At 38.8% G+C, this 26,406-nt stretch overlaps 2 protein-coding genes across 2 annotated transcripts in view; both read left to right on the top strand.

Annotated features, from left to right (window-relative positions):
- LOC134817510 (2-oxoglutarate and iron-dependent oxygenase domain-containing protein 2-like) overlaps positions 1-26,406 on the top strand; it is a 94,511-nt gene that overhangs the window by 28,914 nt on the left and 39,191 nt on the right. The gene's annotated exons all lie outside the window — the stretch shown is intronic.
- Positions 1-26,406, top strand: part of LOC134817291 (double-stranded RNA-specific adenosine deaminase-like) — a 536,580-nt gene that overhangs the window by 505,436 nt on the left and 4,738 nt on the right. The gene's annotated exons all lie outside the window — the stretch shown is intronic.

The following is a 26,406-nucleotide window of genomic DNA, read 5'->3' as shown; positions in this document are numbered from 1 at the left end:
ACAGAGCAATTTGAGTCCCTATTCATAACAATAAGTAATGCTCCAGAACCAGTAACAGTTGGAGTTGTATACCGCTCACCAAGCAATCCACTTGCTAACTTCAATGCACAGTATAAAGAAGTTCTTACTGCACTGAAAGGACATAAAGCATACATATTAGGGGACTTCAATGTTAACATAACCAATTTATCAGGCCCAGATGAAGATATATTCGAAGAAGTTATTTATAGTCACGGGTTCACGCCCACAATATCCATTCCCACACACCAAATGCCCCACTGCTCAAAAACGTGCATTGATAACATACACACTAATGACATTCACTCATCAACTATATCTGGAGTAATTCAGGATAGTGCTTCACATCACCAGCCCATTTTCTGCCTTCAAGTAATGAATTCTGATACTAGTTCGGAACAGAATAAATCACCTGAAAAAACAACCATTTATTATAACTATAGTAATGCAAACCTTGATAAGCTCTGTGAAGAAATTGAAAACGACAAACGACGTGCTAACATCATCGCAAGTTGCAAGCTTACCTAGTCCTGATGGTCGTCAGGTATGATCAACAAAATTTTGAGAGAAAACTGTAACCATTGCCTGAGAAACGTTTACATAGGTCAGCCGATGTTTGAGTGCAGTAGATGTAATTGTATTGCCCACTCAAAGTGTTTTTCGCAATCAAAAGCACAAATTATTAATGACAACTTCTACTGCTTTTCGTGCAAAGATAAAATAGTACACAAGTATAATCCCTTCAAACACTTTGAAGATGACACAACCTCACCAGATGCACATGACGAAACATATAAAATATCCTCAATCTTAGACAAATGCCAAGCTTATTCTGCTAATGAAATCAACTCATCGCATGGAGAAAATCTTAAAAAGTTCTCCAGCTCCTACTTTCTTAACATTGATGGCAATAAAAGCAATTTTGATAGTCTATTAACTGAACTGCACCGCATTAACCAAAACTTCACCGTAATAGGTTTATCAGAAACTAACATAGGTCCTGATGAAAGCACCGTGTATTCAATTCCTAACTACAATAGTTTTTACCAGAATACTGTAGGTAATAAATCCAAAGGAACTGGTGTAGCATTATATGTTCAAGATAGACTTAGCAGTATTGTGAACGAACTTGCGTCAGACGTTACCGAGAATTTAGAATCACTATTCGTAACTAGTCGTAAAAACTCAGAAGAAGTAACTTTTGGGGTTATTTACCGACCACCCAGCGGTAATTTTGCAAGCTTCCTGACAGAACTATCTAGAATACTCCAGATATTGCCTAAAAAATCTGCGTATATAATGGGAGATTTTAACGTCAACCTCCATGTTAATAGTAAAGAAGTTAGCAATCTCGAGGAGATAATGTTTAGTGCCGGTTTCTCGCCTCTTATATCAACACACACGCACGAGAAGCCGGGATGTAATCAAACGTGTATTGACAACATTTACACAAATGATATAAACAAGGTTGTTGCCTCAGGTACAGTATCTGACAGAATCTCGCATCATCTGCCAGTTTTTCATATTTTTGAAGACCTAGCTGTAACTAACTCTGAACCTCAAGTTAAACATACCCAATATTATGATTACAGTGAATCCAACGTTCGAGTCCTTGTTTCATCCTTAAACCAACATTTCTCTGAGCACCCACCAAAAAACTTTATTGAATTTCACGACACATTCAAAACGAATCTAGACAAATCATGTAAACTCAGTAAACCTAAAGTCTCCAAAAGAACGCCAATGACAAATCCGTGGATAACAGGAGGATTAATCGCGTCTATAAATAAAAAACATGAGCTGCACGACCACTGGCATAAAGCGAAGAGAGAAAAATGTTTGCATAATCCAGGTAAACTTTGTCGTGAGATCAAGGAAGCCTGTCACTGCAATCCTTGTAATGATGCCAGGGAAAAGCATGCTAATTTTACTGACAAACGTAGGAGAGTTAAACACGTAATAAGACTAGCTCAACGCCTCTACACGTGCAACAAAATTGAGGAGTGTCAGGGTGACAGTAAAAAAACCTGGCAGTTAATTAATAAAGTGCGAGGAAAGCAAAATAAGCAAATGAAACCGTCATTCATGATAAACAATGAGCGTGTTATTTGTCGACGAGTTATTGCTCATGAATTTAACAAGTACTTTGTGTCAATCGCCTCCAATCTGAACGAGGTCTATGAGAGGAGGATTGATGAAGATCCTATAATTGCTAAATCATTCACTGACTACTTGCCACAGTCCTGTCCGTCAAGTATTTATCTTGCTGAATGTACAAGCTCTGAAATAATACAAATTATAAGTGAATTTAATAACGGTAAAGCTAGCGACATACCGGCACATGTAATGAAGCAGTGTAGCCAAACTATATCAGAACATCTTGCCAGAATTTATAACAACTGCATGAATGAAGGTGTCTTCCCTGATCAACTGAAAACGGGTAAGATAACCCCGATATATAAAAAAGAGGATGAGGAATTACTAGAGAATTACAGGCCAGTATCAACATTACCAGTATTTGGTAAAATATTTGAAAAAATTATTTACAGTAGATTATACAACTTTTTCTTATCTCGAGGAATAATATTCGAAAATCAGTTCGGCTTTAGAAAAAACCACTCGACAAGTCATGCTCTTAACTACTCCGTAAATCACGTCGAAGAAAAACGGAATAATAAAAACCACGTATTAGGAATATTTATCGATCTCTCTAAAGCATTTGATACCTTACCATTTGATATGCTACTTAAGAAACTTAGTAATTACGGAGTTAGAGGAAACGCACTAAAGCTGCTCTCCAGCTATCTAAATAATAGATACCAGTATGTTAGTGTACTTGGTGAAGAATCAGAGCCTCTCCCAGTTAAACTAGGCGTACCTCAAGGATCCGTTTTGGGCCCCTTGCTTTTTCTTATCTATATAAATGACATCTATAGATGTAGTACATTAGGAAAATTTGTACTATTTGCAGATGACACAAACATCTTTGTAGCTGCTGAAACTAAGGAACAAGCATACAAAATAGCGAATGAAATTCTCGACTCTGTGTGCCAATATATGCGCCATAACCTACTGCACATTAATGTTAAAAAATCTTGTTACATGTACTTCTCGCCTACTAAACGTAAGACCATTGATAATACTGAAAATGACTTGAATCTAGAAATTGATGGGATCCCGATCAAACAGGTTACTGAAACGAAATTTCTAGGTGTAATTATTGATGACAAACTGAGTTGGACACCTCATATCGAGAAACAAACTAAGAAATTAAACAGCATATGTGGCCGTATTTATCGAATAAAAAACTCCCTCCCCAGCCAGCTGTACAAACAGATTTACCACACTCTTTTTGAATCTCATCTAGGATACGGTATAACTGTATGGGGTGGTGTATCAATTAATAAGCTTTCACCACTATTCCTTGCACAGAAGAAATGTGTCCGAATCTTATTTGGGGACTCGGAAGCATTTAGCGACAAGTTTAAAACTTGTTCTCGTAGCAGGCCAATCCAGTGCAGTATAAACAAGAAAGGTCAAATATCCAATGAATCAACTATACCTCACATTAAACCGTGTTCTATATGTATCAGCTTGAGGAAGACTGGTGATAAACAAGCAAGGCCACATCGCTGCCAAATACTTGGGGCAGAATTCCACTCTAGAGAATCAACAAAACCTATTTTCCAATCTAAGGAACTAATGACAGTACATAACATATATAGATACAGATGCATTACTGAAACAATGAAGATAGTGAAGAGTCATCAGCCCATATCCATGTATTCTCTCTTTAAGAAGTCTGAGCTCAGAGATGACAGATTTGTGACACCACACTCATCTCACAATTTCGCATATAAAGGGGCAAATTTATGGAATAGGTTTCTTGAGCAGTCAAATGCACGTGGTAAAATAGGTTCACTAGGTTCAATTAAATCCCGATTGAAGCTTTCTATCATGAAGGCTCAACACCAACCTGACAATATTAACTGGCAGGACTTAAACTTCAACACTTTCCTATGAAAAGACCCCCATTTATATTTATATATTTTAGATTTTACACCTGTCACTCACATCATATATGCACCACAAAAGAAAAAAGATTCATTCAATCATTACATTATACACTCACTCCACCACACATGCACACAAAACATTAAAGCAGGTTACACGCGGGTGTAACGTTCACTTTATCCGAAGGGAAAAATAATACTTTACGTAACGCGCGATTTACGTCTTGGTAGCTAAATTATTCAAGTGCTATTTGTCAGAGCGACACAAATGCGCGCGCGAGCGCTTGCGCGGCTCACCTATCCAACACTCTTGTTTACATCGTATCAGGCAATGGTTCAGTTTAATTATGGTAAGGGCACAGCCTGTCAAAAACCCTTTTCGCATGATCCGTCGACACCGCCTGAAGGTGAATGCATAATAACGGATCATGAACGTACGGAATCAAACGTTAATAAGCTTGCAGCTTCCGATGAAAATGTATTCAACTTTGTGTCATGCTTGAATTGGTTTTGGACCTCTTCAATGCTTTTAATTTATTTATTATTGTTATTTGGTATTATGAGCTGATATGTATATATACATACGGTATCTAAAATTAAGCGTATAGCGCTAGCACATTTAACAATTTTTAAGCAATAATGTATTGCGAGCAGCTGTAACTTAAATATCGCATAAAAATCATATAATTATAACACAAAACTAAAATTTTACTGGAATCTAGGTTAAAACTAAGATAAAATTAATATCAGCCCCTTCGCCACTCTCAGCAGTCAACCAGGGCTCATAAAAGCTTAACAGCGCCTGGGTCCGTTCACCAACTGTGCTAATGTGAGTGGCGGTGTGGTAAAACCCATTTTAACAGCGTGAATATTTATCAAATATAAGCGCGCTAGCTGCTAGCATACTTGTATCATTTAATTTTTAATCAAATTTATTCGGATATATATTTATTGATTATGTATTGAATTGGTGATAAATAATAAAAAAAAATTGTCTTTTCTCTCTACATTTTACCACAGATGTGACTCTTTTGAATCACTCCTATCTTTACTCCACAGATCACCATCACAAAGACGTTCAGACCAGTTCATCACCCCGAACCCATCCTCCTCTTTCATTTATCAATCAACAAAAATGTGGAACGACTGTCGAAAAATTGACAGTTTGATAAGCTTTACTAAGTCAACGAACTTAGTTAAAGTAACACTGAAAAGTGAGCTACTCAAGATACAGTCCAGGTACGAAGAATTAGAATGGACAGAATTAAACTTTGATAAGAATGAGCTTGTATTTTAACACAGAGTCCTTTGACTTTATTATTTTGAAATTGAAGAATCGTCTGGCCATAACTCATTTCGTTCGCATTACAGATTCACATTCACTTTCATTTTCACTATCACGCACAGTACAGGGTCATACCTCAATACCAAATTATTATAGGGCACAAGAACAAATTTGTTTACAATTATCAAAATTTGTTGAGCCCAGCAGCTTACTTCCTATCCTCTCTTCCCCCGTCGTCTGGAGCGTGTGATTTTTGTTGATATCCGAGCTCTTGTTTTTATCTTTTGGTTAACTTTCTGTGATTGGACTCGGTATTTTCGTCCCCGCCGAGTGGGGCGATGCTTGCTCGCCAGTTAAGCTATACTTTAGATGACACTAATTTCTACAAACCACAAAATATTAAATATAAAATGTGTCCAGTATGGCGCAAATGCATAATTTGATAATTTCTCGACGCTGTCGTCGGGGTGAGAGTTATCTGAACCAACTGCATGCCCCTACGATTGCGTCACCACTGGTGAGCAAGCATTTGTTTGTTGTTTAGTTGTGTTGGAAGGGAACATTACTTGATTAATTCATCCATTGGGATTTTAATAACGATGAGCTAAGATATACCGTTCATCTTAGACTATTGGATCAATCTTATTATATGATTAGATTTTATAAACGAACCTGGCATACAAAAGATTGTAATGCGGAGGTTGGCTGGCTCTTCTATAATAAATACGACACTCCAACTTACAGAATGCTTGCTAGAGATAAAACAAAATATTATCAGACTATACATGCAGCATGAGTAACTGGTGGATAAGCCTTCGGTAAAAACGGATCCGGAAAAGTCAATGCGGCACTCGGGTCCTTGGTATTGTCGTCGGTATATTGTCCATTATTTACGTTCTGCTTTCATAGTTCAAACAATAGTGAGCTCTAAATATACAGCTTTAAACCGATTAAGTATGAATGAATGAAATACCTGACAATCCGCACTCCTATAATTCAAAAGCATGAGTAACTCGTAGTGATGTACGATTTCTAGAAAGTTTAAATTAAATTTGGCGCTCACAGGTCCTCGTGATCATGTGATCGCCGCATAATGTTCTGTAAATGCGCAGGGCACCTTCAAGCTTAAATTATTCACCATACTGAGGCAGTCAACCAACGCGCGGCTTTATTTTTATGATATGATATGTTTTGATTGTTATTAATAAATACCAAAATTTAAATTTGTTTTATTAAAAAATTTGTTTTATTAAAATCCTTCATGGATCTGTTTCAAGAAAAGATAGATATATCTTGCAAATTGGCTTCACCAAAAACCACCAAACGAAATAATATAACAAATCCATGGATCACAAACGGCCTTATCAACTCTGTGGAGAAAAAAGCCAGACTTTATTTTGAATGGAAAAAAACAAAAACATTGTTAATTCCAGATGGGGATCTGGAAAGACATAATGTTTACAAGGACTACTCAAAATATCTTAAAATTGCCATAAAAACTGCCAAAACCAGGTATTATGCTGAAAAGTTTGAGAAAAATAGCCATAACTCCAAAAAAACCTGGCAAATAATTAACGAGCTTCGTGGCAAAAAGAAGAATCAGCTAAAAGATGACTTCATTATAGATGGAACTAGAGTAATTTGTATTGCAAACAAATTCAATAGTTACTTTACATCTTTAGCTAGTAATTTAAATGAGAAGGTTTTGTCCGAGAACCAACTGTCTATCCAACCAATGCAATCATTTGTTGAGTTTATGTCGAAATCAGTCAACAGTTCAATACATCTAGAAGAAACTCATCCTGAGGAGATTCTTGAAATAATTCAAGAATTCGTTAACGGAAAAGCCAGTGATATACCAATAGCAGTTATCAAGAAACCGGCTCATCTCTTATCCAACATATTAGCAAATTTGTATAATACATGTATTCAAAAAGGCACGTTCCCATCTGTTATGAATCGTTGTGACAAGGTAAACGCAAGACTAAAAGCTAAAAGCTAAACCAAAACCAAAACCCAGGTAGTCATCCTGAATAGTATATCGGTTAATCATACAATAAATTACTAGAATATATAACATCCCGTTCAACTAAAAAGTGTTAAAAACAATATAGATTTAATAATTTAACTGAATTCGTAAAAAAATGTGATATAAATCAATCGTACAAAATTTAAAATGTTTGAAAACGTGGTCAAAATGAAATCTACAAAATTGTGAAGTGAACTCACGTGAAAATACTGAAACGTGTTGCGCTCGCTACACGATTTAAAACTTAGCGCATTCCGTTTAAAACAAAAAATAACGTGTTTCTCTTCAAAACATGAACGTGACAGGGAATATTTATAACTTTATGTTTGATCTGGATAATTTAACTGGATTAATGTGTGGTTAGATTTACACATTCAAAATAAAACAACTGTCATAAAATGTGATAATGAAACGTGTTTTATGTTCCTCCCAGTTTGCGGTAACTTAGCCTGTCTGGTGGTTTACTATCACGTGCAAAGTTTGCTGGCAGAAGCAAATTAGGTTCTTGCAATTCATGCTCTCTAACAATATTAGGTTTTATAGTGCTACGGTTAATTTCTATGGCAAGCTCACGTGGTTTAAGTACAGGTTGTGCAGTGATTATAGGTTCAACGGCTGCCTTATGGTCAGGCTCGGCGGGTAGATTTGGATTATTACCAACTATAATCGAAGTTTCCGGCTCTGTACTCTCAGGTAAACTAGCTGTCTTCTCTAAATCACCATCAGTAGCTGTAGAACTCTGCTCATCTCTTATCTCCAGCTCAACTCGTGGTGTATCCGGATCTGTTTGTTGCAACGTTTCTGACACAACAGATCTCTTGATTACCTGGTCCAAATGCTTGCGGTAGACTCCATCAGGTGTCTTGATCAGTAGCACTTTGGTACCTTCCTTACCCTCGATAACACCGTTTCTCCAGCACTTCTTGTTTTCATCATAGAACGATATAGTGTCATCAATCTTCAGATCACGAAGTCTCGATTCAGCAATCGTGTTCTGATCGTTTAAAGCAACTTTGGCAAACTTACTACTCGAACTCGGGTGTAGAAAACTCAAGGCGTTTCTCGTCCGTCGTTTCATCATCGCAACTGCAGGCTCTACTCCGGTAGTGGTGTGTGGTGTGTTGCGGTAGTTTAGCAGCCAATCAGCCAGGTTACACATAACGTCAGGGTTTTTCAAGATCATCCGTTTCATAGCTCTTTTAAACAGTCCGACTGCAACTTCTGCTTGTCCATTACTTGCAGGTGAGTAAGCAGGAATAAGCACGTGTCGAATCTGGTTATTGTTCGTGAATACTTTAAACTCTTCTGAAGTTAAACTCGATCCATTGTCTGATACTAGTATCTTGGGTAGTCCCCAACGGCTAAAGATATCTCGTAACTCTTGAATCACTTTCTTACTTGTAATGTTCGTCATTCTAACAACTTCTAACCATTTTGAATACGAACAGATAACTATCAGCCACATAGATCCAAGAAAGGGTCCACAGAAATCTAGATGAATCCGCTCCCAAGCCTCCATAGTTTTAGCCCATGGGTGTGGTGTAGATCTAGCGGGTTTCTTCTGGTTTAGTTGACATGGTTCACATAGTTTAACCATTTTCTCGATCTCAGCATCCATGTTTGGCCAATAAACATAGCCTCTCGCTAGTGCTTTGGTCTGTGAAATGCCCATGTGTGTTGCATGAAGCATTGAAAGCACGCTCTTTCTCATACTCTCTGGAATAACAACTCGAGATCCCCAGACAATACAGTTCTGGTCTACTGACAACTCGTTTCGACGTGTGTAAAACGGTTTCAGCTCGACATCAACAGGGGGTTTCTCGTTCCAGCCGTCTTTAACAAACTGTAACACTCGACCAAGTGTCTTGTCTCTTCTCGTGTGACTAGCTATTAACTCAGCGTCAATCAAAGGTTTGTCATCACCGAAGTAGTGCACGCTGAAAACAGTATCTAGAGGTTTCATTTCAAACTCCTCTGTTAACTCGTCATCAAACTCTCTCGTCTCTGCCGATGTGTCTAAAGGCAGTGGAAAACGGGAACATAGATCAGCATTACAATGTTTACCAGTGGGTCGAAACTGGATCTTGTAAGTGTAACCGCTTAGGAACAATGACCATCGTTGTAAACGACCTGCCACCATGCTAGGAATTCCACGACTAGGGTGGAAGATAGATTCCAGCGGCTTGTGGTCTGTAACTAGGGTAAATGGTCGTCCAAAAAGATAACGGTGCAGTCTCTTAGTCGCCCAAACTATTGCCAATGCTTCTTTTTCTATCATGGAATAGTTTCTCTCAGATTTCGTCAGAGTTCGAGATATATACTCGATCGGTCGCTCTGTCCCATTTTCATCAATATGTGACATAACAGCTCCTAAACCAACGGATGAAGCGTCCGTGTCAAGCTTTAACTCCAGCTCAGGGTTGTAAACTGTTAGAACCAAGTCAGACGATAACAGTGCTTTTAACTCATCAAAAGCTCTCTTTTCTCTATCTCCAAAGTGGAAAATACTGTCAGCGGGTCTTAAACGGTTAAGTGGTTCAACAACTGTTGACATGTTGGGAATAAAACGTGAATAGTACTGTGCACCACCAAGAAATGATATCATCTCCGCTCTAGTAGTAGGATACGGTGCTCTCACTATGGTTTCAACTTTCGAACTCAGCGGTCTTATCCCGTCAGCAGATACTTCATGGCCAAGAAATGTCACCTTAGGCTCCATGAAAACACATTTGTCTAGCCGGCATTTGTAGCCTTCATTCTCTAGTGCTGTAATCACCGTTCTCACGTTCTTCATGTGACTCTCATCATCAGGTCCAGTTATTAGAATGTCGTCAACACGCCATGCTGTGTTCTCTGTCTTTCTCAAGGTATCATCAATCTTGCGTTCAAATATCGGTCCGGCAGATGAAATACCGAATGGTAGAGAAGTAGGACTGAACAATCCTTTGTGTGTGTTCAAAGTCACAATCTTTTGGTCACATTCTCTCAACTTCAAACTATTATAAGCGGCTCTGATATCCAGCTTAGTAAACAGTTTACCTCCGACAATCTTACTCAAGCAATCTTCTATCGTAGGAAGTGGGTAAATAGCTGTGTCAAGATTAGGATTTACGGTAGTCTTGTAGTCACCACATATGCGAATCGTACCATCCGCTTTCATGACAGGAACTATGGGTGAAGCCCAGTCTGAGTGCTCTGTTGGAATCAGCTGTCCATTCTTCACTAACTCGTCTATGGCTTTCCCAACCTTGTCTACGATGGCAAATGGGACCTGCCTTGCCTTGCAAAACTTTGCTCTCGCATCAGGCTTAAATTGTAGACAAGCTTCGAATCCTTTAACAGTTCCAACACCAGGATCGAACACAGGACTGCGGAGTATCTCACTAACAAATTCATCTCTCTGAAGCTTGGAGACAGCGTAAGATTGCTCAACATCAACAAGTCCTATCATATGATCCAACCAGTCTTTACCAAACATCTGGATGATCCACTCTCGACCTAGGAGTGTGGGAAACCGACAATCGACAACATATAGTGGTAAAATCCATTTCTTGCCTCTAAATTCAACGTTTACAAGGGCCTTGCAGTCAATGCTTTCACAATTAAAATTAGCTACTCGCAATTTCTGGGAACATGGAACAATCTGGCAATCAGTTAGTCCTAGTCTAGCAAAATCAGACTTACTTATACAGCTTAAAGATGAACCAGTATCTAACTCCATTTTCAAAATCTTATCATTAATCTTAACTTTAAGAAATGGTTTCTGATTACAATCAATACAACTGGATAAATTACTAACAACTGATGCAGGAAGAGTACCATCGGGAACAGGAATCTGTACTGGAATCTGGACAGGATCAGCCGTCTCCACGCAGTACAACGTGTTCTCCAACTCTTGGTGTGTGTACCCATAATCAGCAGCGCGAGCGTTGCCATCATCATGATCACCAATCCCTTCAACATAATGGGATTGCTTCTTAGCAGAACGACAGTTCTTCGCGATATGTCTGGGTTTGCGACAGTTTCTGCAACGAACTTTGCAGTTTTTCGCAACATGACCACGAACAGTACAACGTGAACAAACAATGCTAAGGTCGGCCTTCTGATGGAACTTAGAGTTTTGAGGTTTTTGAAACTTCCCGGGTTTTTGAACATAGTGCGTTGTGACTGACATTGAACTTTGCAGAGCGTTCTCCTTCGTCTGAGCTTTATCAAACAGGCTGGCAGACGTGTCGTTGGTAGCAGATTCTGATATGAGTTCAGCACGTATCCTATCAGAGGATAGTCCAGCCACAAAACGTGTACGCACCATTAAATCAAACAAATCACCGAACTGACAAACATTAGCAGCTTCCTTCAATCGTGACATAAAAGTACATAAGGATTCACCAGCAATCTGATTTAAAGTCATAAACTTCTGCTGTTGAGCTACAATGTTCGTTTTGGGTGATAACCGATCAACAAGAGTTTTTCTCAGGGTAGCGTAGTCAGTGTCTTTAATTTCAGCTGGAAATGTAAATGCACGCAACTTCTTCAACGCGTCAGGTCCCAGATTGACTGTTAACAGTGTTCTCATGAGTTCTGCTTTTTTAGCAGTTTTCTCGTTTGCGTCATCTGGTAACTTATCTGCGTGTGCGAAAATGAACACAGAAGCGGCGTTTTCAAAGATTTCCAGCCACTCTCTGACACAATCAGTTTCCTTGGATAAGCGTAAGTTCGAAACCAGACTCGTCGCCATTGTTATGAATCGTTGTGACAAGGTAAACGCAAGACTAAAAGCTAAAAGCTAAACCAAAACCAAAACCCAGGTAGTCATCCTGAATAGTATATCGGTTAATCATACAATAAATTACTAGAATATATAACACCATCCATATTCAAAATAGGCAAAGTAACTCCTATCCATAAAAAAGATAATAAAGAAAATATTGAAAATTATAGACCTGTGTCAATATTGCCAATCTTTGGTAAAATATTTGAAAAAATAATATACAAACGGCTTTATACCTTTTTCACTGCTAATGACATTCTCAGTAATGAACAATTTGGTTTTCGAAAAGGCCACTCAACCTCACATGCACTCCACAAATCAGTTCATTCAATCACAACATCAACATCCAGTGGTAATCATGTTCTAGGAATCTTTATTGACCTAAGCAAAGCTTTTGATACTCTTGACCATGGCATTCTCCTGAGGAAACTGGAAAATTATGGGGTTAGAGGTCTAGCTCTAGGACTTCTAAAAAGCTATTTATCCGATAGATCACAGTATGTTTCATTTCTCAACACTACATCAGAGACTATGAATGTAAAATATGGAGTTCCCCAAGGTTCCATACTAGGCCCTCTACTTTTCTTATTATATATGAACGACATAATAAACTGTTACAAAGGCGATGAATGCAAATTTGTGCTCTATGCTGATGACACAAATATATTTATCACTGGACCGTCCAAAGAAGCAACATACTTGAAGGCCAATAAAGTTCTTGATTTCGTATGCAAATTCATGAGAAGTAATCTCTTACATATAAATATGTCTAAATGCTGCTACATACATTTTCTACCTGCATACGAATCTGATGAAACCTGCGCCAGGGTTAGGCCGTATGCCAATGAACATGACAAATCACAAGGAATATTTATAAATGGACACAAAATTGTCAAGGTTAGCAACACCAAATTTCTTGGTGTAGTAATTGATGAAAAACTTAGCTGGGGCCCACATATAGAATATCTAAGAAAAAAAATTAGATCCACTACAGGAGCACTTAACAGGATTAAACATTCAGTTCCAGGGGAACACTACCAAAAAATATACTCTGCATTATTGGAATCACATCTTGCTTACGGAATAAGTGTTTGGGGCTCAGCTCTCAAAGACCAACCAAACGATAAGCTGTTCATAACTCAGAAACGTTGTATAAGAATCCTTTTTGGAGACCTAAATGCATACCTCGACAAACATGCCACTTGTGCACGAGCCAGACCTTATACAAAACAGAGGTTAGGAGCTGCTTTTTTCGAAAAAGAGCACACCAAGCCCATTTTTAATCGACTAAAATTGCTTACTGTTCAAAACTTGTACAAATACCACTGTATATCTGAGATATTTCGAATTATGAAATTTCGCACTCCATACTCGTTGTATTGTACTATAGACTCATCAAAACGTGATACAAGCAATGTCATAATCCTCCCAAGAAAAACCAACACTTTTCTTTATATAGCCTCCAAATTGTGGAATAGCATACATAAACGGATTCTAAATGAGAATGGGGAAATTTTAATCCTCACTACTTCTGTATCTTTGGTTAAATTACGCTGTAAAAGTATCATCCTGGGATCTCAATCCATCAACAATAATAACACCTGGACTTACCACAACTTTCACATCGCCCCTCACTCAATCACAGACCAAACCATCTCATCACTCACTCACCAAATTGCCGACCCAATATCTATTGAAGTGGCGAAAATTTTCTAGACAAATGATATTTCGATATTATTGCTGCAGCAGATACAAATACCAACATTATTATATTCCCAAACGTTTGAACCTTTAAATTAACTAGGAAAGTCAATCCTCAACTTGACTTTTACTGTTTTAAACAGATATGATGATATTAACTTAATTTATTATTATTATTTTTTTTTTTACATACTCTTTCTTAGTGTGGTGACTTGGGGTCCATAAATATAACAATACAAGCTGATAAACCAAAAAGAACAACTGGAGTAGGTAGGTAGCCCTGGTGGGTGCGTAAACTTTACGGTCTGCTCTCTCCAAGATCAGCCTGCTTCTCCATTTTACCGTGAAGCCTAATTTCTAGTTTTTATAAATATACAATGCAAGTGCAGGTTTACTAATCTTAATCTACTTAACAACTCAATAGCGCAAGTCACCATACCCGTAGTATATTCCATGGTAATAGAAGAGCTTTAAAGTTTTTCAAATTGTTGCTATAATTGATTTAAATAAAAATTTGTTGTTTTCTTGAAAAATTTGTTGTTTTCTTGACTACTAAATTACACAAAAATACGCTCGAAGATCCCGTCTGAGCTACATCTGTCTTCAGATTATCACCCGCAGTGACCTATCTAGACATATCCATAAAATAACTGCCACACTCTCGAAATGTTTCCAATAATTACGCTCAACAACCCCGTTGGAGCTACCGCTGTCTTCTGATTATCACCCGCAGTGACCTATCGAGACTAAAACATTCGAAGTTTATTACCAAGAAAACATAATACATCATATTAAAATTCTCTTCAAACCCCGCTAAAATACAAAACGCCACGCAACCAGCGCGCATTTTCAAATGCTGCTACATTGGTACTTTTTATACCCACGCGCACAAAATAACTAGCAATCTAGAAAATCCTTTGTCCGATTTTAAAAACTCACGGAGGTTTAAAAATCTAGCTCAAAAACTAAGAGCGTCTCATAAAACGAATAAAAAATTGAAATAAATGCTAACAGAACAAACTCAGCAAAGTGGATTAGTTACCTAAATTAGCTACAAACATATTATATACGCAGATATATTATTATGTTTACCTGCGACCACACTCTTTTGCAAATTAAAATGAAATATACAAACTTAAAATAAAAACTGACGAGACGAAATAATATATACTCCTGACATTGCTCAGCAAATAACTCGTAAAAAACACGATTCTACGAATCATGGAACTGAATAAACATACTGAAAAATTTTGCTTAATCTTATAACAGACATAAAATTGGTCCTAAACAAGTATTCTATTTAAACTCATAGAACCCGACAACAAATTGTGATAAACAAACTTAAAACACGACAAGATTTTAACAACAAACATAAAACTGAAACAAACTCACAAAACCTAAAATAAATACATCGACTCTAGACTCAAAAACTTAAGACTCAAACACTCAACAACACACGAACAGCTTATGACCGATGACTATCTTTTGAGATATTCGTCCAAGTGAAAGTATCCTATTTCAAGAATCTTTGCCAAATCTCCACTGGAGACACCCTTCTTTGTTAAACAGTCAGCCAACATTTTTGGTGTAGGAACCCATCTGAACTCTCCTATTACCCCTTTATGTAAGTTTTCCTGCAGAACGGCTATATCAAGGACTAATCTTTTATCTTGACATAAACTGCTGGAGTGTACATTATCATAGAGTTGTTTTGAATCAATCAAGACAACAATCGGGATCACTTCATTATGCGGATCTCTGAACAACATTTCTGACAACACTTGTCTTATATAGATCGCTGCAGCTGTGCCAGAAGTACAGCTAAGTGTTTCAGCAGCGAATATAGAGTGCACGACTCTCTTAACTTTATTGCTTGACCACGCTATCAGGTTTGCTACATTTCCATCTGTAAGGAAAATAATGTAACCACTAGCACTATGCTTGGTTTCGGAGATGTTGCCCAAGCTTGCATCTGTGAAGCACAAGAGGTGTAAGTTTCCTTTCTCAATATCTAATTTTCTATAGACTACTCTTTTTGGCCCGTCAGCCAATTTCTTTGTTACCTTATTTAAACTTTTAAGGTGTTTAACTTTCTTGGTACTGTAAGTGGAATGTTCCAGAGTGTCAAAGGATAAATCAGGTCTGGTTTGAGAGCTCAACCACAAAAGTTTTCCCAATAGCTTTTGATATTCTACTAATTCCTCCTCCGTGAGGTCACTCTCTGCTTCCGTACATCTGCTACTAGCTATATCCACTGGTCTTATAGCTAATGCGTAATCTCTTTGATCGACGTATATGTCTTTTTCATTCTGCACCACTTTCCACCCAAGATAGGTGAATACTCCCGTATAACTTCTGCTGATTTTGAACGTACTGTAGATTGATTTTATTACAGTGTTCTTGAATCGGGTTGTTCCACAGTGCAGTATATCATCAACGTGTGTAACCATCACTCCTTGCAATCTGTTGTTCTCGTAATATCTAAACAAAGATTTATCTAACTTTGAGATCTCACAGCTAGAAGTCTCAGTCAGATGTTCCTTAATAGTAACGTACCATCTTCTTGCACTGTCACCAAGTCCGTATAGCGGTTTAAGTAATTTCCAGATTACTCCTCGCTTCCTTATATCACGGTAAAGTGTCTCCTATTGTACCAAGAGAAACAAACATATAGTTATAAGTTGAACCCCTGAAGTTAGTAAGTTATTAGTACAATTGACAATACAATATCACTCCTCTTTAAATATTTTAATAAATATTAAATCAAAATCATACAAAAGATATAAAATGATATTAATCATTAATACCTTAACAAGCTGCAAATTCAAAAACATACATAACAAATTAGATCCGGTCACACTCCTTCTTCCAAGAGTTCTAGAAACAAGACTAATTTTAATAACTTAATTGTCCCCCAAAAAGTCAAAGCTAGAAACTATCTTTACCGATCAACATATTACGAACGGGCGGCGCGCGCGCGCGCGGCGACAGAATGTTGACAACAAGATACTTTCTACAGCCTCGAAATCGTAAAAAAAAGTAGAAAATGTTAACAATTGAGATAAAACACGTCACTTTGTCAAATAATTAAATACATCTATAAAAACGAGATAAAAAATCATTCAAGAATAAAAATCATAATCAATCACCATGAGGGTGCTGCCAAGGCTTAAATTGCTATTTAACTCGAGACCCTGTCGCAGCTTCAGACTCATTACTTTTGTCAATATCACTGCTTTTGTCAATATCACTACTCTTAGAATCAAAATGTTGAAATATCTTAGAGCGAAACTTATCACAATCAATTTTAGGTCTCTCTGTCCTATTTAAAACGTTACTCCTAAAATTATTTAATGACGCTGGGACCTTCTTTAGATGGTCCAGGGGCCTCCTGCATACCTTGCCATCATCTCCCTCTAGTTGTACCTGATTCCCTAACCTGCGGAGAACAGTGAAAGGATGGTCTAAATAAACTGGGTCCGCCTTTCTAGGGCGCAAATTTTTTTTAAACACAACATCGCCCTCCTTCAAGGTAGATTCCCTGCGGTTGTTAGTTTGGTCAGTATATGACTTAGCCTTTAATTTGTACTCCTCACTATATTGCTTTAATTCCCGAAACTGCTTACCTGGGCTCTTATTAACACCTGGTAATTCTGTCCTAGGGTCATAACCTAAAATAACAGACGCTGGTGTCCTACCTGTGCCCCTAGAAGGTGTATTTCTGTACATTCTCAGAAAATCACACAATTTATCTCTCAACTCTAATTTCTCTAAAGAACATGCCTTCACAAACTTCTTGAGGCCTCTAAACAGTCGTTCAATACTGCTATTAGCTTGAGGATAGTAGGGGGTGACCAGATGATGTTTAATACCCTTACTTGCCATATAATTAGCAAACTTCCATGACCTAAACTGCGGTCCATTGTCTGACACTACCTGGTCCACCAAACCGTATGTGGCAAACAGCTTATCTAGGGACCCCACAATGTCCTGCGTACTTACCCCACCTTTCAGCACATACAACTCCGGCCATTTAGAAAACTCATCAATTATACCAAATATGGTCTCTCCTGATGGCAATGGGCCAAACAGGTCTATGTGAACTGTTGAAAACGGTCTCTCGGGGAACGGTGTTATTCTGAGGGGTTCAAGCTTCTCACCGCCCTCTGGATTGACCGCCAAACATACAGTACACCTTTTTATCATCTCCTCAACATCACTATCTAACCCCGGCCACCACAGCTTTGACCTGATAAACTGCTTTGTCCTGGTCATCCCCATATGTGTAGAATGTGCTAACTTCAAAGCTCTCTCTCTCAAACTCGACGGTAGAATCATTCTCTGACCTCTCAGTACAATACCGTTTTTACACATCAACTCCCTCCTTACCTGTTTGTACCCTGTCATACCCTGCTCGCTCCACTTACCGCTGTTTATACAATCTCTGAGCTTAGAAAACATCGGATCCCTCAAACTCTCTGCCATAATCTCCTGTAACGTGATAGAACTAGGGGTACTATCTACTAAGATACTGTTAACAAAACACTCTGTCTCTGATGCTAACGTCTCCTCCTCTCCCGAGCACTCATCTACAGGCTTTCGAGAGAAGTAATCTGCGGGATTATCACTTCCCCTCCTGTACCGTACCACAAACCTGTACGGCAACAACCGTATATACCATCTGAGTATCCGGGCTGCAGGCTTGCCTTTAGGTGAGTACAATATTTCCAAAGGTTTATGATCTGAATAAATGACAAAATCTATCCCATACAGATAAAAGTGAAGGCGCTCACACGCCCACACCACTGCTAGCGCCTCTCTCTCAGTCTGCGAATACCTAGATTCAACGTTGGATAACTTACGACTCACAAACAACACTGGTTTCTCTTCCTGTGTAAGTATAGCACACAGACCTACTGGGCTAGCATCCACAATGACCTCTGTCTTTTTCGCAGGGTCGAAGTGTTTCAACAGCCTGGGGGATTTTATCTCTCGAAGAATAACTTGGAAAGCAGCCTCCTGCTGCTTGCCCCACACAAACTCTACCCTCTTACCTAACATGTCCGATATCGGCGCTATCACTGTACTAAACCCCGGGATGTATTTCCCAATAAAGTTGACCAACCCCATAAAAGATCTTACCTCAGGCTTCGTTTGAGGTCTCTTTAGCTCTCTTAAAGTATCTTTAATCATAGGCCTTACCCCAGCTGCTGAAACCCAATGACCAAAGAAACTTACCTCTCTAGCTCTCATAACACACTTCTTCCTGTTAATAGTCAAACCTGCTTCTAGCAACCTAGTCAGCAACGCCTTTAAATAAGCATCATGTTCCTCAACAGTCTTAGCAAAAACCAAGATATCATCCGCAATACATTTGACCCCCCTCAAACCTGCTAATCTTTCTTGAATGCATTTATCAAATGCATCTGAGGCCGCATTACAGCCAAAGAACAGCGTTTTATGACGATAATTACCCACATGTGTAGCAAACGTAGTTATATATCTAGAATCAGGATGCAGCTCAATCTGATGATATGCACTGTTCATATCTATCTTGCTAAACACTTGTGCCCCATCCAGTTCACAAAACACCTCCTCTGGGGTAGGCAATACTCGCCTGTTTCTCTTAATTGCCTTGTTAGCTATACTCATGTCCACCACCATACGTAACTTATCTGGCTGCTTGACGATATGGATCGGTGACAGCCACACAGTAGGCTCATCTACTTTCTCTATAATATCTTGCTCCACATACTCTCTCAATTTCTCCTCAACTAAAGCTCTTGCACTGAACGGAACTCTGCGTGGGGTTTGTATTACGGGTTCTACAGACCCATCAATATCCAGCTTTAGCTGAAAATCTTTCAATTTTCCCACTCCGCTGGGAAATTTATTAAGAATCTCTGTAATAGTATCTGAAATATTGTCATTAATAGAGTTAGCTGGAACACTACACCCTGAAATGTTAGCATTAGTACCTCCTGCCACCTGATTGTTACAACCTGAAACAGCGTTAACACTAGCACAGATTTCAACAATTTTCAAGGCCTCACAGCCACTCTTAGACAACAAATTTCCACAATTGCGAGCATTCAAAACATAAATAGTCAAAATTGTTGACACCCTGTTGAACATTAATTTAGCACTAAAGTACCCTCTAAGTTTCAATGGTTCATCACTCCCATACGCAAAAATGCGGGTATTAGTTTCAAATAAAGGGTAGGACCCTGATTGACACAAAATATCATAAGTTGACCTATCTATTATATTTACAGAGGCCCCGGTGTCAGGCAGAAACTGCACGGGGACCTTATTGTCAATAAGAATGTTCACTCTCCCCTTCAACTTACTGGCATCAGAAGCAGCGAAGACCCACATATCTCTCTCCGTAGCAGCCTGTAACGACTGTGCCACCTCAACTTGTCGTTCTGTCTGTTCATACTCCTGGCCTTCACCCTCATACGTCACATTGTTAGCTCCTGACCGACCACCACGCTGCCCATTGTAACCTCTGCTTTGATTACCTCGTTGTCCATTATAGCCTCGGGAACCATAACCTCTTGTACCTCTCCAGCCACCCCTTTGACCTCTACCAAACCCTGGGTTTCCGTTGCAGAATTCTTTGAAGTGTCCATAACGCTTACAACTTGGGCACTGATGATCTCTAGCCGGGCAACTCCCTTCATGTGGATACACTCCGCCACATTTGTAACACTCCAAGTTTCTAGAACGACCCTGAGACGACCCTCTTCTAGCTCCTCTATCAGAATTACCTCCAAACACCGCAAACGCTGGCTCTTCTTTTATCCTCATAGACGATCCAAGCTTGGTAGAAGACTCAATTCCCAAGCCTTTCTGAGTAAGCTCATTCAAATCTAAATTCTCTGACAGGGCCTTCTCTCTTATCGCCGTGTTAGTCGTCCCAAACACTACTTGATCCCGGATGTGTCTGTTCTTGTCTCCAGCATTGAAACCACAACTGCTTACGCCAACCTCACATCTGTGCACAAAATGAGCGAAGCTTTCACCTTCTCGCTGACTTAGGTTTCTGTACCGGAATGTTTCATAAGTTGCATTCTTGCTCACCTTCATCTTTTTATCCACCACGTTTCTCGCATGTTGGTATTCTGAAACATCAGTTGTTTCATCCTCCTTTTTAGCTTTTGTCTCACTCTTATTTAGCATGTAGACTTCTTTCACCTTGGCTCCCCCGCAAGTGATAAATAGCCCCAACTTCCTAGTATCATCTTTCTCTCCCAGTCCCATCCCCATAATGAAGAACTCGAGATCCTCGACCCATTCCTCATAGTTCTGTCCCTCAGCAAATACCCTCATACCCACGTGTGCCATTCCTCGTCGCCAATAAAGTGTCTCCTATTGAACCAAGAGAAACAAACATATAGTTCTAAGTTGAACCCCTGAAGTTAGTAAGTTATTAGTACAATTGACAATACAATACACGGGGAGGTTTAACAAATACGTCTCTCATAGTTCCTTTAGCTTGTAGAAAAGCACTGGTTACATCTAAAGTGTCAACAGTCCAATTATATGAAGCTGCTAGTGAAAATAACAGTCTAATAACTACCTTAGTTACCGTAGGAGAGTCTTTCCTCATGACACAATTCTCCTCGAAACCTCTAGCAACCAGTCTTGCTTTAACTTGCTCATCGTTTTCTCCCTTAGTAGTTACTACCCACCTTGATGATACATGACTTTGTCCCGTATCTTTAGTTTCTTGGTATACTCCGAATTCTGACAGTCTTTTCAGTTCCTGTTCCTTAGCAACGTCTATCTTCTTTGAGTCCTGTATTCCGATTGCGAAGATATAAGGCTCAGCATCTTCTTGCATCAATAGTACAGTTGTATTCCTTTGATTACCTTCTTGTTTCTCAACATGATGCTTTTCCAAATCTACTATTATTGGCTCTTCCACTAGATCCTGTTCGATTTGAAATGAATTTCTCGAACATTCTGACGTCTTGTCAGCTCTCTTCTCGATCATTCCGTATTTCCAAGGTTCCTCATCCTCAGATCTAAAACGTATCACATCTCCTCTAATCAGTCGGATTTTTGTAGAATCCCCAGATATACTATTCCAGATTGAGTTGTCTGTTTCTGTATTAGCTTCATCTACCTCCGTCGAGGTTTCCGTTTCTGTGGTTTCAGCAGAGACATCTGTTATAGAAGAGACGTCTACATTCGCTGTGTCATCTACATTCACTGTGTCATGAGATTCTATAGATTGAGCCCTATCTTCTACCAATGTTTGAACAGTTGTTACTGGGGCCTCCTCGTCCTCATCTTCTATATCATCAAACTCTATAGACTGAGTAGTATTTTCCCCAGGCCTAACTTCCTCCACTGCTGCTCGATAAACCGACTCGGAGATTATAATAGGCTTACCAACATTCCCCTGGCCCTGCAAGGTTGCACCACTTCCTTCAATTTCAAACTTCTTTTGCTCTAGATTTAAGAACCACTTTACACGGATGCACTCTCACGATGTGACCCCCGTGCTTGATCAGAACTTGATTAGCAACCTGTCCTATTACTGTTGCTGGTCCATACCAGAACTTTTTACTTCTCTTGAAGTACACGAGATCGCCACTGCAATATCTATAGTTAGCTTGCGGAAATATCCTCTGTTGGAGTGCTCTCTTGAGCTTGTCGTTAGCTTCTAATTCAACAAACTTCAGTCTAGCCAGAGAGAGAGCGTTGAGGTGATCACTGACTATTTTAAGAACACCTTCGTGGTTTAATGTTCCAGGAGTCATATTTTCTTCCATGATTCCAGGAACCCTTGGGTTTGTTCCGAATACTAGTTGGTGAGGGCTGAATCCGTATGTATTACTGAGAGAATTTTTAGCACTAACAGACCACGCTATAGCAATTTCAGGATCACATCTCATTTCTTCTAACAAAGATTTTATCATGCATCCCAAGATGCCGTTGTGTCGTTCTACAATCCCATTGCACCAAGGTGAATACGCTGGCGATGTCTGAATCTTGATGTTCAGTACTGAGCAAGCTTGGTTAAAACAATCATTTACAAATTCTCCACCATTATCTGATATGAAGGTCGATGGTGGTCCAAATATGGATATCCAATGCTTAAATACCTTATCAAGTATTTCTTGAGCTTCCTTGCTGATCACTCGAGCTGCCACAGAATACCTTGTTACGGTATCAACCATATGTAGTAAAGTCACCTCATCATTTATAATTTTTAAGTCCATAGCAACGACTTCATTAAAAATTGAAGCTTGAGGGATTCCCACTTTCCTCTTCGGAATAGATCTAGTCTTGTACTTCAAGCAAAAATCACATGTTTGATCAATCTTCTCAAGCTCCTCTATGATCTTATTACCATCTTTCAACTTTGCGTTTTTGATGACTTTACCTATCTTCGCAGCTGATGCGTGAGCGTAGTAACGGTGATAAAAGTCAGCAGTTTTTCCACAGTCTTGCTCTTCAGACACTTGATAAGTTACTCCACTTTCTTGCCCATCTCCACAACGTGCAATCGGCACAGCTACATGACCCGATTTTGTACTCCGCAACTTCTCCAGTGTTTTGCTGTCTTTTATTTTTAGGGTCATATTTTCCATGTCTAGTACCATACCCATTTTCGTCATGGTTTGCTTCGCTAGCAAAAGAGGAATATCGTTCGTCACCACGTATGTTTTCAAAAACATATCTTTGTTGCAAAGGTTAATAGGTATAGTTTTCAAAGCAATCGACTTCACTGGCTTACCATCTCCAAATCGAAATGTCCTTTCAGTAGTCTCAGTCTGTATCAGTTTCCTCTCTTCTGTAGTCAAAGAGCTTTCATACACCGTAAACCACTCCTTTCCACAGATGGTTGCACATGCCCCTGTATCTATCAACGCTTTGTTCGTACATTCACCTGTTAAGTAAATTATCTCTTCTTCGCAATCTGGAAGTGAAAAATCTGATTCAAATAAAGCGTAGACCTTTCTGCGAGACTCATCATCTTGTTTTTGATGAGATTTAGCGAATGTGTTAAAAGAACACTCAGCGACAACATGACCTGGTTGATGGCATATAAAACAACTGATCCTTTGGTTACTGCTCCCCCTCATGTAAGACTTTTGTCCTCGTTTCTGTGCATATGGGTTGAATCTAGACTGCCCTCTATTCTGACCGTAAGGGTTATATCTGTTTTCCCCTCTCATAGGTTGACCAGTGAAGTTTCTTTGATGATCCCCATTTCTGGTCCAGTGCACGTCAGACCCCATTTGCTGATCCTCAGTTAGAAAGACGGGTTCCTGCTTTACCACCTCCATTGGAGTACTTTTGAAAGGCAGACTGGATTGATTCTCATTCCTTGTAAATCCATCTCCGAATGTCCTTTTTAACTGTTCTTGCATCAAGTTATAAGATAATGTACTAGTGCAAGTTGCTCTAACTAATCTGGCCTGTTCATCGTTTAGGCTAGCCTGATTTAACAGTCTATATGCTAATATCATATCGTCATAGAGCTCTTTGCTTTCTCTCAGCTGTTTAAGGATCTGATACCTCCGCTGGAATTCCAAGATGTAGTTGTCGATATCTTCTCCATCTCCTCTTCTATATCTCTCAAAGTCGTCTATTGCCTTAAATAAAGACTGAGTACCGTCCTTCTTGTACAGTTTGTCCAGTTCAGCAATGAGTTTATCAACTCCATCTTCAGCTCCTAGAACCTTTATTGGTATATTTATAGAAACCTCCTGTGGTTTCCCATTCATGTTCATGATAAGTTTACTTGCTTGCTGTTTCACTGATGCTCCGGTTCCAAGCTGCCATATAAGCACTTTTTTCTTCCACGTGCTGTAGTCAGCGCTATCGTCTAACACAGGTATCTCACGAAGACTCATGATTACAGTTTGACTAAAAAAACTCCCAAAGTGTCTCTAAAAAAAAAACTCCAAAATGTCTCTCAATGTCTCTCAAAAGAAAAGAAAAGTTCCACAGTTGTTAGGTCGTTGGGTAGATCGTCCTGCTTCCTACTATCACTGTTAGATGACTCTAAGTTGACCAATTAAAACCAGTAATTGTCGTATGTACAAAACCTGTAAAACACAATAATTTATTACATAATAGAATAACTTTACAACCAAATTAAACCAATTCCAAATATATACCTAATAACTAAACATTGTAAATACTTACCGATTGGACGGTGACTATGACGTCACCAGACCTTGTCCTAAGTTTCCCGCTCATTGGACCAAGTGAGTTTGCATGCTTGTGAATGTAGGTGTAAGTACAGCTGCACTGTAGTTTATACCTAATTAACCCCTATACACGGTCACTGTGCACTATAGAAACCTGAAAAGTGGTTACTGCATACTGGAGGGTGAAGTGCCAAGACTTCCTTCGCTACATAGACGCTGTTGTCAGCACTGCACGCGCGCGCACGAACCTTCCCATCGGGGTTCGTGGATAGGTGCTTTTCTTGACTTGTGAAACAAGCGCGCCCGCAGTGGCGCGAAAGCACATGGATAGGTGAACAAAGGATCGTGAATCAAACACTTAATATAATAAATTAACTTAAAAATTAAATATTATTATTATTACTGCATCATGTATTACAATTGACAATAAACAAATTTACGAAAATTTCGCCCTTTTTTGTCGTATTCCTCGCAAAATTGTCAAAAAGTAAATAATTTTAGTGTGTAATTTTTTGCACATTTTTTGCACATTTCACAGTACTAACAATGAAATTAATAAAACGCCAATTTCGTGTAAGACGTTTTGTTAATTTTGTTCTTGACAGCTAATTGGATTGTGAAAGGACAAACAACTAATGCATAATGGGGCAAAGAATGGGCGGGCTTGAAAGCTTTTTTGTGGAAGTAAAAGTTTTGAGAAAAGTTGGTTTTTTGTACCAATATTTCAGATTTTTCTTGGTGATTAGTATTATCTTTTGCTTCTCCTCAGCACGAGTTATAGTTTAAAATTCCGGATAGAGACTAGATGCTAGCAGCTTGGGTAATTGACCATTTACGTACTACAAGATCATTTAATCATTAATTAGCCAAAAAGATCCTAGGAGAGTGACAAAGTATGAAGAGCAGGAGATAGGCCCCTATAGTCCCTCCTAATATTAACAGTTTTACTGATGAAAAGATACGCTGATTTCAAACAAACTTGTCAGGCTTGTTCCTCTCCCCTGCATTACCCCTGATCCGCATTACCCCAGATCTACTTTATTTTACATTGTGGAAAGAGAAGCTACGCGATCCAAGAGGGATATGAGTCTTTAATCAAACCCCAATGATTTGTACAACCTGGTGCTATATATCGTGCTATTTCCCTAAAACAGTATGGTAAATCAGGTTTTTAGTGTAGTTTATTATTCAAAAAAATGTGAACCTCTCATTATAATACTGTTATATTGTATCATCTATATATCACCATGAATGTTAAATTGTTTTTCACAACATTTGAGGACAGGTCTTCTGTATTTAATTTACAACTTTAAAAATTGTTTAGTCTTATGTCAATGAAACAAGAAATTTTTTCAATGAAACAAGAAATTTAGAAATTCAATTTTAGCACATTTTTACAGAATAAAAAGATG

The sequence above is a fragment of the Bolinopsis microptera genome, chromosome 1, assembly GCF_026151205.1.
Source record: "Bolinopsis microptera isolate Bmic1 chromosome 1, MBARI_Bmic_1.0, whole genome shotgun sequence".
Taxonomy (NCBI): domain Eukaryota; kingdom Metazoa; phylum Ctenophora; class Tentaculata; order Lobata; family Bolinopsidae; genus Bolinopsis; species Bolinopsis microptera.
Note: the sequence above shows the minus strand (reverse complement) of the source record. Positions and strands in the feature narration are given on the sequence as shown.